Source organism: Poromitra crassiceps (assembly GCF_964638095.1).
Source record: "Poromitra crassiceps genome assembly, chromosome: 6".
Lineage (NCBI taxonomy): Eukaryota > Metazoa > Chordata > Actinopteri > Beryciformes > Melamphaidae > Poromitra > Poromitra crassiceps.
In genome coordinates, this window is record NC_139627.1 from 17,150,620 (window position 1) to 17,162,527 (window position 11,908).

Sequence of the window (11,908 nt, forward strand, 5' to 3'; positions counted from 1 at the left end):
GGAAAGACCACGTTTGAGAGAGCAGAGGACTATTACAGGTGTGAGAGACTGTACAGAACGCTTGACACACTCACACAACAGCTCCAGGATCAATTCTCAGAGAATGACATGCATATTCTACAGTGCCTTGCTGATGTACTAAAGTCCCCCCGTAAGCCATGAGACACAAGTCTAAAAACTGTGTGCCAGACGTACAATATGGATCCAGAGGCCGTAGGCAATGAGATCAGACTGTTTAACGCCATGTACAAAGATGAGGAGCACAAAGATGACAAGCTGACACTCTTTGAAAGGAGGCTGAAATATTTTGGGGAAGAAGAGGGACTGCAAGATGCATTTGTGAGACTGAACGAGCTATATAAACTATCTTACCATACCAGTCACATCTGCATCAGCTGAACGTCGACACTGAAGCAACTAAACACTTACTTGAGGACCACAATGGGTGACATAAGGGTCTCCAATCTGGGAATACTGCAAATAGAAAAGGCCCAGGAAATCAAGTTTGACAGAGTCATCGAGAAGTAGGCCTATGCAGCAACGAAAAACAGGAGACTTCAGTTTACGGTAAATACTTAATTTATTTTATAGATTAATGCTAATGTGATGTGATCCATTTGATTTAGCATCTTTGGTCATTTGTGTATAATGGATTTGAGGCAGACGAATAGATGTTCCGTTGCTTCATGTTATGTCACTCCAGGCATGAGTCAGCAGTTACAGAGATGACGGAGAGAGGCAGAGGATCCGTGAGGTAAACATCTGGAGAGCAGGAGCAAGAGATCAAAGATGAGAGTGTAGCTTCTGCTACACTCAGCTGGGTAAGGATGGGTATAACCACGCCTCTCATGCACACGCACGCACGCACGCACGCACGCACGCACGCACGCACGCACGCACACACGCACACACACACACACACACACACACACACACACACACACACACACACACACACACACACACACACTTCACACTAAGACAAGTTTATTTGTATAGCACATTTCATATGCAGGCAATTCAAAATAATCTACATAAAATAGATACAAATAAAAAAGCATGCGGAAGTAAAAAGATCCCAAAGTGAAAAAGGTAGAGTTCAAAATGTAGGATAAAATAGTGGAATACATTGTTCCATTAACTGTGTCTCTCTTGGGGGGGGGTGCTTTTCTGCACAGACAGCAGATGTTATTAACAGTGACTGTGAAGCTAATCATCTGCTGTTGAAAGCAGGTCATGTATCAGTATTTTATAAGGCAATATTCCTATGCTCTCTGCTCCAGGTTGCTGGCTGAGGAGGAGAAGACCCTGATGTCCCTGCAGGAGGGGCAGGCTAGTATCAGCCTACATCCTGAAGACCCAGTAGGAGAAGCAGGAGGCTCAGGAGCTGAGGAGATGGAGAATAAGTCCCAGTCACTGCACGAGGCACAGAGGCAGCAGGATGAGGTCTGTGCCAACCGCCACCGAGTGGACCAAGACGTGGTGGTAGAAACAATCATTTTCAAATCAGATGAGCAAGATGAGGAGAGCAGAGAAAACAATGACACCAGCGCTGGGTGGGAGTTAGAGAAATGCCACTCACCTGCATGCCTCTAATGGAGACATGGACATCCCAAAATCAACCAGAGAGACTGTCAAATTACTTAATCCATGTCTTACTACCATTTCTATTAAATTCTGTATTTCTATTAAATGTATTCAACAACATGATGTTGTATTGTAAGTAGGCCTGCACGATATGAGGAAAATCTGTGATGTGCAATAACATTGTTCAATATAGCAATGACGATACGACTTGCGATAAATAAACACATATTAAAGTATGCATATTAGCTATCCAGTTCCTATGTCTTTCTGCTTTAATAATGCAAACATAGACCCCAAACATAGCCTATCTATGCCCACTGAAAAAATAAATGAAATACACACTGACTCTAGCTGAAAATATGATTAATTGTGCAGCCCTAATTGTAAGCCTGTCGTATTAAAATATCAAGATACTTGCCTCTGTTCAGATAACAAATGTGACATTTTATGAAACAATTTGGCAGTTTGAAAGATCCACCTCTGCTTAGATTGAACTGTCATTTCTCCAGACAGTAGTGTGAGAACAGATCATGTTCCATGACAATGGATATACTCTTTTGGTACCTGTTTAATGTTGAAGAACTGTCATAAAAGTGTCAACTGTCAAAAAAGAGAAAAGAAAAACTTCACAGACTTGAGCACATTTTGAAGATGAATATGTTCTTTCAATGGAGCTGTCCAGTGAGAAAAGAATTACAGAACAAACATCCTGTTGATGAAAAAAGCACAGTAGCCTAACTACTTATTTTTCATGTCTCCTTTCTTTTTGGGAATTATTAAAATGGAAATTATTGTGATTTGTTTTATGGCATTTAGTCTGGCATTTAGTCTGCTCTATTCTTTTTGCAATTTAATTATGTTGTTTTTATTGTAAATGATTTTGTAACTGTGTTTAAAAAAAGTGCTATATAAGGTTTATTATTATGATTATTACAATTAGTAAAGAGAAGCTTAAAATAAATAATTGTGCAATGCAGTATGTTTCTGACATTAAAATAAATGAAAGCCAATGTTACACAACTGTTATTTTCTTGCATGCTCTATAAAGTATTTAACAATCAATGTTTGAATAAGGTTTTTTTCTCCAAAAGCTAATCAACACAATGATAACACAAATGAACCATATCTATTGTACACTGATGAAACAGACAAGTCAGAGGCATATTTGAGTTCTGGTATTGGGCTGACCTAGATGATGTCAGAATTTTCATTTTTGGGTGAACTGTTCCTTTAACTTGACAGCATATAGTGGTGGGTGAGGGAGCTGAGAGAGAGAAAGTGGGTGACATGCAGCCAAGGTCATTTCCTGGAGCCAGTCCCACAGCTCCAGCGTCTAACCAGAAGGGTTAGATCTGTCTCCTGCAACACTGGGAAGTGTTGGAATAGTTCATGCATATAGTCCTCCATGCATATCTGTAAAATACGCAAATTTTCATTAGTTCAAGGATGGAGCAGCAGAGAAACAAACTAGCGAGCACACAAGTTGCAAAGTGAACACTGTCAGGGCTTTGTTGAAATAAAAAAAACACACACAAAAGAAAACAATAGGGATGGGACAAATATCTAAATTCAATATATCACAAATCATGGGGCAGAAAAATGATGCCCAATATTACCTACATTTTATTGTAGGCCTACTGTATAATTACTAATGAGATGGCTTGACAATCACACAAACAGGCTCAGACACAGGAAAAGAAAAAAACATACATATATTATCGTTTCAACATTACAATGTGGTGCTACCAGCTTATGTGCTTTTCTCGCACGCTACGCCCTGCAGCTCAGTGACATCACAACTACAGTGACATCACTGATGATGTACTTTTTATGCTGAAATCCTCATTAACCCATTGATACCTGATGCAGCATTTGTGTGTGTATCCCTTTAAAGGATACGCACACAAATGAGGGATATACACGCAAATGCTGCATCAGGTATCAATGGGTTAAGACCTCTAGGGGTGAGGGTAGCCAGTGTGTAGATCCAGAAAAGTTCTCTTCTCAGGAGTAAAGAATTAAGGTGGCCTCCCCTCCGGGGGCTTTGGACAGCTTCAATACCGATGTATCTGAGAGTGGTTTTATTGTGCCGTGCCTCTGTGAAGTGGACAGCTACAGGGTAGATGGATCATGATTACGGATTGCACACCTATGTTTGGTGATACGAGTTTTGAGGGCTCTAGAGTCTAGACGTTTTTCCAATGTAAACAAGACCACAGGGACATTGCAGCATGTAGATGACATTCTGTGTTTTACAAGTCCCTTGATATAATTTTTTTTCCCATAGTGTGGATGGTTGAAGGTCTAGGTTTTGTATGTAAAATGGCACTGCTGACAATTTCCACATCTGTAATTGCCTGAGGGGATTTGACTGAGAAAGTTAAGGGGGGGGGGGGGGATCATGGAAATGCAACAGTTGGGTTTTAGGACCTGTCCATATGAAGGAAATGTCATCCAGATAACTCTTCCAGTTACAGATGTGATGAAGAAAATGATTGATCTGTTTGTTGAAGATGGCATCTGCCTCAAAGAGTCCCACGTACAAGGAGGCAAAGCTCGGTGACATCTTGGACCCCATGGCCACTCCTGATACCTGTAAAAAGAAATCAGCGCCATACAGAAAATAATTAGATGTGAGTACACATTCAATGAGATCCAGGATGCACTGTGTGCTAGGAGTGTCCACAGTTCTCTTATCTGAGAAAGTAAAGTGTAGCTACTGTGCAGGAGTTCACAGTCTCCCCCTTTGAAATAATTCTTTCTGTATCAGCCTATTCAAGTTCAGGATGAGTGAGTCATCACATGACTTGTTTTCTTCAATGAGATCAGTGTTACTTTTCTAGAACAAACTGTCCGAGAGACTAGAGATCTGTAGCTGCCACCAGCGAGCCAAGCATGAAATTACCTGGCTGCTGAGGTGCTGATAAGTAGCCAGATCGCCCACAGACGTGCATGTGTATCATGCATGCATGATAATATGCATTTAAACTCGTGAATACACACACATACATGAATAGCTCCTACAATGTGCCGTCATTCCGCCTCCCTGACGGTTGTCATGGAGATGTCATTGATGAGGTGGACAAAACAATGTTTCTTCCTCTGCATCACTGACTCCTGTGCAGTGGTCTCACGTGCTTAATGGGCCCTCGTTGCATCAGATTCACACGAATCTAAAGACAAATCAGATAAATGATATGGCTTAATTAACTTGTTACACAAGAGTGCTTCACCTCTGTCACCGTTCCTGCTGCTCTCCCTCTCTCTCTCCCCCTCTCCTCTTAAGAGCTCTGCTGCTTAGTGATGGACTCATTATGTCTTTGAGCTGGCTGACGACAAGGCTGTGTGAGTCTCTCTCACTCGCATAGCTCCTCTAGAGGAGGACATACAATCTGAAAAGCTTGACTGCAGTCTGCCTGGTCAGAGAGGACCACATATCTGCAGACCTGCTACAGGAGAGTGCATGTGCGCAGGAGACGATTCACCCTGACTGAAGATTGGTAAGTAGCAACAGATGGAGCAAAAGTTCTTGTTTTGTCATTCTTACACAACTTTGTACATTTTGCATTAGTAGCAATGATTAGTATACTGTAAGCTAATGACAGAATCTGGTTGATAACTCTTTGAACCAAATTGACAATATAGTAGATATTATGAGCTGTGTGTGTGGGTGTGGTTGCTGAAAATGATGGTATCTTACAGTACATCATGTGATGGAGTATATAAATATGTCAGTGGTTGTCAATATGGGGTCCGGGGACCACCAGGGGTCCTTGAGGGGGTTCCAGGGGGTCCGGGGACCACCAGGGGTCCTTGAGGGGGTTCCAGGGGGTCCGGGGACCACAGGGGTCCTTAAGGGGGTTCCAGGGGGTCCGGGGACCACCAGGGGTCCTTAAGGGGGTTCCAGGGGGTCCGGGGACCACCAAGGGTCCTTAAGGGGGTTCCAGGGGGTCCGGGGACCACCAAGGGTCCTTAAGGGGGTTCCAGGGGGTCCGGGGACCACCAAGGGTCCTTAAGGGGGTTCCAGGGGGTCCCCAGCAAATCGATGAATTGTTAAACTTCAGAATTATTCCATTTACAAGAAGTAAACACAATCACATGATGTAGAAGAATGGCTAGTTTCACTGTTATCTCTCTACCGGCAATACAGAATTCTGGACACAATCATATCTGACCAAGAAAAATGAGACACACTCAGATTTTGGGCGAAGAGACAAAACTCTCTCTCTCTCTCTCTCTCTCTCTCTCTCTCTCTCTCTCTCTCTCTCTCTCTCTCTCTCTCTCTCTCTCTCTCTCTCTCTCTCTCTCTCTCTCTCTCTCTCTCTCTCTCTCTCTCTCTGACAACAGTCTGCTGACTGGGCAGAGAACAGAGAGTACATATACACACATGGTGTGTGTGTGTGTGCGTGTGCGTGTGTGTGTGTGTTAATAAACAAAAATATGGTTACTGGTGCACTGTGAAAACTGATGCGTCGCTAATGGCAAGACATGTTATATAAATACATAATTGATACGTAGGCTATAGCACTGCCCGTCAGGTAGACTCACTCAATTTGAGCAATATTTGTTTGGCATGTGCAGACATTGCAGACCATTTTCACTAAATCAGTCAATATGACAACTATGACAAGAATGCTTTGTTGTTCCATGCATATGTATGCATGCTGACACACACACAAAAAACAACCTGGAGAGGAAATCTATGAGGGAGGGGGAGTTTTTTTTTACTGAGCCAACTTCCTAACTTCCAACTTCCTCCAACAATTTGAAAAGCCCACCCGAGCATGTTCTTCTCTGACCTTGAATGAGACGAAGACTCTCCATCCTTTTACGACGCCCACAGACAGTCTGCTGCTCTGTCAGTGGTGTGTCATTCAGACACACAGGCTGCTCTGTCAGTGGTGTGTCATTCAGACACACAGGCTGCTCTGTCAGTGTGCCATTCAGACACACAGGCTGCTCTGTCAGTGGTGTGTCATTCAGACACACAGGCTGCTCTGTCAGTGGTGTGTCATTCAGACACACAGGCTGCTCTGTCAGTGTGTCATTCAGACACACAGGCTGCTCTGTCAGTGGTGTGTCATTCAGACACACAGGCTGCTCTGTCAGTGGTGTGTCATTCAGACAGGCTGCTCTGTCAGTGTGTCATTCAGACACACAGGCTGCTCTGTCAGTGGTGTGTCATTCAGACACACAGGCTGCTCTGTCAGTGTGCCATTCAGACACACAGGCTGCTCTGTCAGTGTGTCATTCAGACACACAGGCTGCTCTGTCAGTGGTGTGTCATTCAGACACACAGGCTGCTCTGTCAGTGGTGTGTCATTCAGACAGACAGGCTGCTCTGTCAGTGTGTCATTCAGACACACAGGCTGCTCTGTCAGTGTGTCATTCAGACACACAGGCTGCTCTGTCAGTGTGTCATTCAGACACACAGGCTGCTCTGTCAGTGTGCCATTCAGACACACAGGCTGCTCTGTCAGTGTGTCATTCAGACACACAGGCTGCTCATTCAGTGGTGTGTCATTCAGACACACAGGCTGCTCTGTCAGTGTGTCATTCAGACACACAGGCTGCTCTGTCAGTGTGCCATTCAGACACACAGGCTGCTCTGTCAGTGTGCCATTCAGACACACAGGCTGCTCTGTCAGTGTGTCATTCAGACACACAGGCTGCTCTGTCAGTGTGTCATTCAGACAGGCTGCTCTGTCAGTGTGTCATTCAGACACACAGGCTGCTCATTCAGTGTGTCATTCAGACACACAGGCTGCTCTGTCAGTGTGCCATTCAGACACACAGGCTGCTCTGTCAGTGTGCCATTCAGACACACAGGCTGCTCTGTCAGTGTGTCATTCAGACACACAGGCTGCTCTGTCAGTGTGTCATTCAGACAGGCTGCTCTGTCAGTGTGTCATTCAGACACACAGGCTGCTCTGTCAGTGGTGTGTCATTCAGACACACAGGCTGCTCTGTCAGTGTGCCATTCAGACACACAGGCTGCTCTGTCAGTGTGCCATTCAGACACACAGGCTGCTCTGTCAGTGTGTCATTCAGACAGGCTGCTCTGTCAGTGTGTCATTCAGACAGGCTGCTCTGTCAGTGGTGTGTCATTCAGACACACAGGCTGCTCTGTCAGTGGTGTGTCATTCAGACACACAGGCTGCTCTGTCAGTGGTGTGTCATTCAGACACACAGGCTGCTCTGTCAGTGGTGTGTCATTCAGACACACAGGCTGCTCTGTCAGTGTGTCATTCAGACAGGCTGCTCTGTCAGTGTGTCATTCAGACAGACAGGCTGCTCTGTCAGTGTGCCATTCAGTCTCAATACAAAATTGAGTCATTGCAGCTTCATTATGGCGGGCACATCTTTGGACCACACAGCCTATGATATCTACAGTATATCATATTAATTTCACATCTTCGATAAAGACATGAAATGTATCTATTTCATTGCCTGTAAATCCACAGGACAATATTATGTGAATGATAGGTCTTCTTTCGCCCCGGGCGGGGCAAGTCACAAATGGAGTAAGGTGAATCAGGGGACAAGGGCTGACTGAGACGACCTGGCACGAGGGTTAAGTAGCGGGCATGTCCTAGGCCAGACGACTCGAGGCCCGCTCGGGTTTGGCAGTCATTTCACACCGAGCGGTGACCTCACTGATGATGAGGTCAGAATGAAGAAAGGTTTTTGTGAACCATATTTATTATTTTAATGCCTAATTGATAATTTGGCATGGGATGGGATACGGTCATTTACTTTACTTTACTAGGTAAGGAGGAGAAGGTGAGGTTGAAGAGGTGGGTCTTGAGGGCCTGTTTGAAGGATGTTATGGAGTTTGATTGACAGATGTGGATGGGGAGAGTGTTCCAGAGGGTGGGTGCGGCAACTGAGAAGGCCCTGTCGCCCCAGGTCCGGAGCTTGGTCCTGGGGATCGTCAAGCAGTTGGTGTCTCCGGACCTGAGGCTGCGGGTGGGGACGTGGCGGGGGAGGAGATCAGAGAGGTAGGGGGGGGCCAGGTTGTTGAGGGCTTTGTAGGTGGTGAATAGAATTTTGTAGTTGATCCGGTATTTGACTGGGAGCCAGTGGAGGTTATGGAGGACGGGGGTGATGTGGTCTCGGCGGCGGGTGGAGGTGAGGAGGCGGGCAGCGGAGTTCTGGATGTATTGAAGTTTGTTGATGATTTTGTGGGGGGAACCGTAGAGGATGCTATTGCAGTAGTCAATTCTGGATGTGATGAGGGCATGGATGAGGGTTTCAGCAGCGGGGAGGGATAGGGAGGAGCGGAGGCGGGCAATGTTCCGGAGGTGAAAGAAAGCAGTTTTGGTGATATGATTTGCATGGGGGAGGAGGCAGAGGGTGCGATCGAGGATGAGACCGAGGTTATTAATTGATAAAGGCATAAGATAATGATTGATTGATTACATGTGATTACATTCACTTGTGTCACAGGCTTCATTTAGCTGCCTGCTGCTGCTCAACACTCACGCATCATGTGTGTTTCAACAATGGGGAGTCAGTGAGTGAGTGAGTGAGTCAGTCAGTCAGTCAGTCAGTCAGTCAGTCAGTCAGTCAGTGAGTGAGTCAGTGAGCCACTAAGATCCTGAGCCTTTTCTAGGCCGGCCCGTTCCGGGTCCAGAAAAAACATTGAGGTAACTTATTTCCATCACAATATTTTCAAATGCAAAATGGTTAACAAAAGTAAAAACAAACTTTTTTTTTTGCGCAAATACATTTTCAACTTGCTTTAATTCTGCATAATTCTCTAAAATCATTCTTTTATTCCCAACAGAACCCTGTCCTGCTGCTGTACCTCCAGAGCTGTCGGTTCTGGCTGCGCCCTGGGCCGCAGAGAGGGGAGCCATGGAGGGAGAGGGCGGCGTCTCTGGGCTGGCTGTGGACTCAGGCCACCCCCTGCTGAGAGCCGTCTTCCTTCGCCGCCTGCGCCTCACGCGGCTGCTGCTGGAGGGAGGGGCTTACATCAACGAGAGCGACGGGCAAGGGCAAACGCCCCTGATGGTGGCCTGCAGGTAAGGTGTTAATACAGTCTCATATCTATTCACAACTCGCAAAACACAATGCAAAAAACAACAACAGGGTAAAACCGGGTAAAACAGTCTCAAAATAATCCACACAAATAGGTGGAGATTCACAAATAGGCTATTTCCATTTAAAAATGCTAAGTGGATGCACAAATGATTATATAATCGTTACAAAACAGTTCTAAATTATGATATTCACCTTATGTAGCCCGGCCCACTTGACCCAGTTGTGTTATGACTTCCTGTTCAAAACACTGTCTGTTTTACCTGCTCACTAGTACTGTACTGTCACAGGAAGTGTAAACACAATAGGAAGTAACTGGCTGATGCCTGTGTTGGAACATAAGGTGAATACGAGTTATAAATTAGAGGCACAGATACATATTTACAGATACAAAATCCCTCTGCATTTATTTGTGCATTGTGTTTTATGAGGTACGTAACTTGACATTTGTTTGTGGATTATTTTGAGACTGTTTTATATCCATATGCAGGACCCAGCACACTGACGCCCAGAGTGCCAGCCGGGTCAAACTGGTCCAGTACCTACTGGAGAGAGGGGCGGACCCCGACATCCAGGACAAGGCGGGGCGGTCAGCGCTGATGCACGCATGCCGGGAGCGGGCCGGAGCCGAGGTGGTGTCTCTGCTCCTGGCCAGCGGGGCGGACGTCGGCCTGGAGGATCGCGCCGGGACTTCGGTGCTGGTCTACGCGGTCACGGCTGGAGACCAGAAGGTTCTGAAGCTTGTGCTCGACACCTGCAAGGCCAAGGGTAAGGAGGTGGTCATCATAACGATCGACAAGTCCCCCTGTGGGGAGCTACAGGCCAAACAGTATCTCAGCATGCTCCCTCTTGGTTCCCTCGATCAGATGGAGAAAATGCCACCCGCAGCGCCTGCATCTCCCTCTGAAATCCAGATCCTCACCTCCCCCCAGGGCGTCTCCTCTCTCTCAGACCCTCCTCCCAAGCAGGTGTTCTCCTTTATGGGAAGCCAGTGTTCTGGAGGGACCGGGGTCAGCTCTCACCCGTGTTCCCCGTCGCGGCTCCGAGGGCTAGGCCAAGGGGAGCTGGGAAGACTGCAGCAGCCCCTCCTGAGATTGAACTCAGAGCCCTGGCTGAAGATCCCAGCTTCTCAGTTGGCCCGGCGGCCTCGCGCAGCCCCCTCATCCAGAGAAGACCTTCCAAACCTCTCATCCAGAGAAGACCTTCCAAACCTCTCATCCAGAGAAGACCTTCCAAACCTCGACCTGAAAGAGGACCTCTCTCTCAGATGTCCCATATGGGACAGCGACGCTGGGAAGAACTGCTCCACTGATAGCTTAGAGAAGTCTGAAAGAAGATTGGAAAATGGAGAAGAAAGTAAGATTCAGGGAGAGGGAGAGTGCATCGCACGTCTAGGGTATAAAACATCTTTACCAGATCTCTTCTCATCCCACTCTGCCTCCCATCCTGACCTTCGCTCTCAAAACCTTGGCACAAATTCGGTCACCTCCTCTTCCTCCTTCAGAAACCTTGGTACCTCGCTTCACAACATGGCATCGTCCAGCCTGCAAAGCATCATTCAGAGGCGCAAGCTGTGTGCCGATCTCTACAGCTCCGATCCCCAGCTGGCCGCGCAGAGCCCAAACCTTCCCGAGGAGCCCCAGCAGAGAGCGAGAGACCCGGCAGAGAGCAGGAGGCTGCTCATGCTACGGCCCTCCGCCACGCTGGGCTCCAGGGAGTCGCTGGCGGGCGCGGGTCTGGCCAGAAGCGTCCTCTCTGGGTTGGAGCGCAGGGGGTCCGGAGCCTTCCTCTTAGACCACAGCTCCCAGTGCCGGCCCAGGTCGCTGCCGCCTCTGAACCTCAACTCCCCCAGCAGGCATGCCCAGGCAAGCACCAGTGGTAGGGTTTCATTCCTGCCCTCTGCTCCCCCTGGGCCTCCCAAAGAGCTAACTAGGAAGATGCTGCTGAGGAGACACTCCATGCAGACAGAGCAGTTCAAAACAAAAGTTTGACAGGCCATTTTTCAAATGCAAAGAAAGGACCATCACAGTTGATCAGTGTGCTTTAACGTAAAATAAATAAAATAATAATTGTCATGCAAATTTTCCACGCAGTCAAATTCAGTGTGGCAGACCAAAGAGGACAAGTGGAAAAATATATCCCTGATGAATACAACTATGTACATAACTGCCTCCCTCCGCTTCAGTAAGCTAGCTGGGTTTTGTCACTGTGAAACTGTAAACATAGCTTCAGTGTGCTACTGTACAATTTGCTGAAGCTTTCAGATGATTTGTCTTTT

At 46.7% G+C, this 11,908-nt stretch overlaps 1 pseudogene across 1 annotated transcript; it reads left to right on the forward strand.

The window, feature by feature from the left end:
• The first annotated feature begins 9,447 nt into the window (after nucleotides 1-9,447).
• On the forward strand, nucleotides 9,448-11,621 carry LOC310777758 (ankyrin repeat domain-containing protein 34B pseudogene; annotated as a pseudogene). Its single transcript has 2 exons — nucleotides 9,448-9,614; nucleotides 10,121-11,621. The product of its transcript is annotated as an ankyrin repeat domain-containing protein 34B pseudogene (transcript).
• Nucleotides 11,622-11,908: the final 287 nt, after the last annotated feature.